The sequence below is a fragment of the Lissotriton helveticus genome, chromosome 9 (genome assembly GCF_964261635.1).
Source record: "Lissotriton helveticus chromosome 9, aLisHel1.1, whole genome shotgun sequence".
Classification (NCBI taxonomy): Eukaryota; Metazoa; Chordata; class Amphibia; order Caudata; family Salamandridae; genus Lissotriton; species Lissotriton helveticus.
In genome coordinates, this window is record NC_136070.1 from 1227100556 (window position 1) to 1227106555 (window position 6000).

Sequence of the window (6000 nt, forward strand, 5' to 3'; positions counted from 1 at the left end):
TAAAGGTTACAGATAATTTCTTCCTTGTCTTTGAGCTCTTATTTTATTTGGCAATTTCTGCCGAAATCTCCAAATTTGCTCAGGTTCTATCTTTGCACTTTTCCCTTAGTATGGATTTGAAATTTGGGCAAATGATCCGCCTTCTGGGTAAGGATTTGACTATTGATATTTACAACCACTTCAACTCTTAGACGACTGTGATGGCTCATAAGTGCATATGTTTAGGATACTACACCAGCCAGTTGAGTGCACTTGGGTTGTACCTTGAATGATAAAGAAGTTTCCTTTCATCCTAGGTGACTTTTTCTTGGATGAGGGTCCTTCTTTGGTTAGTAATAATATTGAAAAAGTATTCTTTGGTTATTCTGATGGGTTGCCCTATGGCCATAATCTGTGTCAGTTCTTTATATTCAGTGAGTGCTACACCCTTCCAGGTGAGGGGAAATCTTTTCCTGTAGACCAAGAGCCCTAGTCTTTCATGACTCCTTATCTGTGGAGCTTTTAAAATCCTCTCCTCGCCAACCTTCCAGAGGAACACATTTATTGGCATTTCACAATGTGACAACATATCCATGCTAGGAAACCGTCCATAAAAGCAAAAATGAAATGTTATATTTTGGGATTTGGCTAGAGATGTTTCTGGAATAGTATTTTGATGACGTTCTGCTTTTATTCATCCCTGCCATGGCTAGTATACAGGTGGAATTCTATATATCATATTTGGTCTCCAGTGGTGCACATATAATTCTAACAATCCGTTTCTTAGCAGAATGCATGAAGAATTATCAGTTTTTGTCAGCTGTTGCATTTTCTTTGCCCAAATTGGACAGCACTGTGCATAACTGGTTTAATCTAAACTGGGGATCTGGATGAATTTACTTCTTTATAGTAGAGATCATAAAGAGGTTACGACGCCCCTTCCTTCTGTTGGATTTCCTCAGCAATCATGAACCCCTTCTCTTAGTTCTTCACCAGTCTCTTATTTCTAGGCACTTTTAACTGCATAATTTAGTCATCAGCTGCGTTAATATTATTTTTACATGGACAGCTAGTCTTCTCATTGAGCTTTATGTTGCCCATTGCTAGCTTTCTCGTGGCAAGTAAGTGTCAGTATTTTGCTGGTATAGCATCCTTGAATGCTTTGTAAAGTTTGTGAGTATCCTCACCTGAGGGTACCAAGCTTGCACAGTGGCCTGTTTAGACTTCAAGTGCCACGTTTCTGCTTGCCATTTTGTTCCCAGATTGCTAGCTCTTCTTATAAGGCACAAGTGGGAGGAAAGGTTACAAGTTCAGAAGTCACTACGGCACATTCTTTTTTCCTCACATCTGCAGCATCATCAAAATGTCCTATTGGAAGTATTTTAATCGAGGGTGACAGAAGTCCACTTTATTGTAATTTAAACTTCTGTAAAGAAGCGTGTGACGTTCGGTATCAGTCATGGGTACAAACACCCATGCATTTACCAGTAGAGTTGAAATCACCAGTGTTACATTCTTTGAGTTGGATCAAATGGCTTTTTGTAACCTAAAATATCCAATGGAAGATGATGTTTTCAGAAGACTTTCATGTTGTCTTTTCGTGATGAAGAAGGAATTTGTCATCTGAATATTTGCCTTTGAGACACCACTCACTGACTAACACATCCCATTTTGTTAAAAATTCAGACTGAATTTTGCAGCATTTTATGGTTTTCCATTCTTTTGTAAGCTGACAAGATATTGGGAATATCAATATGATCTGAAAACAAACACTTTTGGAATAAACTAAAAGGTGTGTGTTTGCTTGGTTATTTGTAAATAAAGGCAACTTGAGGTGATCCGTCTCTGTAAGGAAGGAAATGTACATCCATTTTTTTTGACAGGTAATTATCTGATTCCATGAGTTGTGACAGTTACCCGTGTATAAGATTGGGAATTACAAGCTGTAACCTGTAGCAAATGCTTCCTATGGACTTGGTCCATTTGAACACCGACAAATACTCTGTAACCTATTGAAGTCTGGAATATCGTTTACAGCGCTTAATAACAAGCACTGGGCAATTAGAATCCTGTCCAAAAAAAGCATTGGTGTGACATTCCTGAAAGCTGTCATGAATGTATTTATGTGCCTACTTGTGAAACGTAGGGATAACAAATTGTGTATATACTTTTTTAACTCCTTTGGACTAACAGTTTGTATATAAATACATATATTTTTACAGATTGAAATGTCAAAAAAAAACTGAAGGTTTGTTGATATTGCACATATTTATTAATTGCATTTATGAGGTTATTTTACATAAGCAGGACAACATAGAGAAGTATGTGCCTTCATATTGATGCTTGTACATATATATGTTTACATTTAATTGCACATGTGTGTATGTGTTGCTGACTAGTTTCTGAATGTGTTGCTTGTATTATATGCTTGCTTTCTTACATATGGTTTAGTGCTCAGGAGTTGAGATCTGCATATTGTGCATCTTGTAAATGGTTCTACTGCCAATTCCAAAGTTTATGACGGTTGGCTTTATAATTAATTTACAGCTCCAATAAAGATTTTTATATGGGTGCTTCCTCTTGTGTTTCATGAAATAAACTTCGTTTTCAGTCTTTGATTTCTTTTATGTTTATCTCACATGATCGTCATTGTTGCATTTTATTAGTAATCACTAACACACAGTCTATTGCCCGTGATGGAGTGTATTTAACTCCAAAACGCGTTGGACATAGTGTCAACTGATTAAATCCCACTTCGGATAGAGGCCACGGCTAAAGTGTTTTTGTATTCCTGGATGATGGGAGACACGCATTGGTAACTGTTGTGGATATATATATATATATATATATATATATATATATATATATATATATATATATATATATATATATATATATTCACTGAAAAAACCATAGGTTATAGACCATATATAGTTAGGAATTAGCATTTACAAAACCTTATTTTACTCACACAAAACCATTGAAATTCGCATATATAGTTAGTTGCACTAACTATATATCGCGCACCCGCAATCCACTGCTGATCATGTCACATATTACATCATTCATGACATGGTCAGTGACATCACTGATGACATCACTGATGACATCTCAAATGACATCACTGATGACATCTCAAATGACATCACTGATGACATCACTGATGACATCACTGATGACATCTCATTTGACATTACTGATCACATCACTGATGACATCATTCATGTGATAATACGATGAACCTCTTCAGACTCTAATATAACCTTAGATACACTCAGTGTAAACAGACACTCACAGACTGTCACTCATCCATGGAGTTACTCACACACCTAGTCAGTCATGCAAAGAATCAATCACACCTCCATTTCCTCAACTATACAGTTATACACACCTTACTTATTCAAACATATACTAACACATATTTACTCTCTTATACAATCCCTGATACAAGTTCACAATGATCCATACAGCCACTCACACATTCACTGGCTCTTATGCACAGTTATTTATATATGTCAACTCTCACATGTACTGTGTTTTACATATGTACTTACTTTGACATGTAGCACTGAGATATCCATTCACTCACCAATACACTCATGCACACAGTCAACCGCCCATACAGCTGTTTCCACATGCACTTTTGAACCCATACATCTAGTGAATCAACTGCTCACACATCTATGCACAGTCATACACCTCCCAGCCACCCACACACACACTCTCAGTCTCCCATACAAATACTTGGGCAACCAATCAATAACCCATATAGTTACTCATATAGCTACTGATCAACACATGCAGCAGTTTACAGAACAACAGACATAATGATGCACAAATTAAGACAGTTTAGTCACTAACCCATGCACTCAGTGAGACACATTTAATCACTCACTCATACAGTCAGTCATGCACCTACTAAATCCTTCATCCAGACACTTATACATCCACTCATTCTTCAATATGTAAGACATATTTTAACTTTACAGAAACATACAGTCACTGGATGTTGTCATCAGTGATGTCATTTGAGATGTCATCAGTGATGTCATCAGTGATGTCACTGACCATGTCATGAATGATGTAATATGTGACATGATCAGCAGTGGATTGCGGGTGCGCGATATATAGTTAGTGCAACTAACTATATATGCGAATTTCAATGGTTTTGTGTGAGTAAAATAAGGTTTTGTAAATGCTAATTCCTAACTATATATGGTCTATAACCTATGGTTTTTTCAGTGAATTTTCAAGGTTTTGAAAATGCTAATTCCTAACTATATATGGTCTATAACTTATGGTTTTTTCAGTGAATTTCAATGGTTTTTTAATAGCAAATATCAAAAGCTGTAAAATGTATTCTTCTTTTAAAGGAAAAATATATTTTATATGTATTTAATATAATGTATTTTTTTTTGTTCAAATCTGTTTTTATTGTGAACACAGCGATAAGCCTACAACCCCATTTCAGGGCCGGCCGCGCAGAGAGAAAAAAAACCAGTAGGCAGTATTAACCAGGGGAGGCGGAACCATTAACACAGCGCTCTGCCTACAACCCCTGGAGGGGCCGGCCGCGTGGCTTAGGGGAGAGTATAACAAGAGGTGGCCAGATGACGGCAATGCGTCGGTGCGCGGGGGAGGCGCGTATGTAAGAGAGAGCAATGGTGCCACATTTTCAAAGGCCCAACAGGGACCAAACTGCCCCAAAGAGGGGTGGAAGCCAGAGCGGCAAGTAGGAAAGAAGAAAAGTCAGAGGAGGAGTGAGCAGTAGCGAGGTGGAGAGGGATCTGGGGGGTGTGACTGCAGTCGCCAATATGGGATGGAAAGCGCAAATCGGCACTGGGGGAAGCGATTAGGTGGCTAGCCTGCTCGGGTCAGCAGGGATGAGGGCATCCTCAAACAACTGCAGGGCGCGGAGCCTGGGAGGCATGTGGCGGGCATAGCTGATGGAGCACAGGTATCGCACGAGAGGTTCCCACACTGCCTTGAAGCGTATCCCCCTTGATTGTATCCGCGCCGTGAGTAGCTCCATAGTCAGGATGTGCCAGAGGCGCACGAACCAAGAGGCTATCGGCGGTGCCTCAGCCCGCTTCCAGTATAGAGCAATGAGTTGCCTGGCTGCACCTAACATGTGGAGGGAGAGGATCCAGTCGCTGCGCGTGAGGGCCCTAAGTGTGGGGGGTCGAATGCCCAGCAGGAGTGTGCAAACCTCTTCGGGGAGGGGAAAACCCAGCACCTTCTTAATGTGACTAAGGACCTCCTTCCAAAAGACAGCTAGGGTAGGGCACGACCGCCAGATGTGTACGAAGTCACCAGTCGCAGTGCCACACCTCCAGCACAGCGGCGAGGAAGTGGGGAACATTTTGCTGAGTCTCAGGGGAGTGTAGTACCATTGTGTTAGCATCTTGTACGCGTGTTCCCTCTGCGGGATGCTGCGGTAGGTTTTGGGGATGTCGTTCCAGAGCCGAGTCCATTGAGATGGCGTGATATCAGCGCCAGTCACCGACTGCCACTGCCTCTGATAAGGATGTGCAGGCGGAGCGACGGGGTGTTGCAATATGTTGTAGATCTGGGAGATGAGCCGTTTCAGTCCCCCGAGGGAGCGTGCCAACTTCTCAAATGGGGTATATGCCCTGGTAGCAGCCTGATACATGTCGTCTCCCGAGAGCCAGTGGCGTAGCTGCGCATACTGTAAGCTAGCAGTGAAAGGAAGGCCAAATTCGTCCCTGCAGTCCAGCCATGATTTAGGCGACCCACCAAGAAAAAGATCTCCTGCGACCCTGCAGTCTCCTTGTGTCCAGCTCTCGAAGGCTCGGGTCTGGGCAGCAGGGGGAAAGTGCGGGTTACCTGCAATGGGGGTGTGTGGAGAGGGGAACGTGGTTAGACCCTTGGGCACTGCCACTCTGTCCCATACTTCAAGAACCGTCCTTGTGGGGACCGCCATATATGCACTTCTGGAGCGCACCACACGTGGTAGCCAAGGTAGGTCCCATATGGTGCGTCCCGTGACCACTCGGTCCA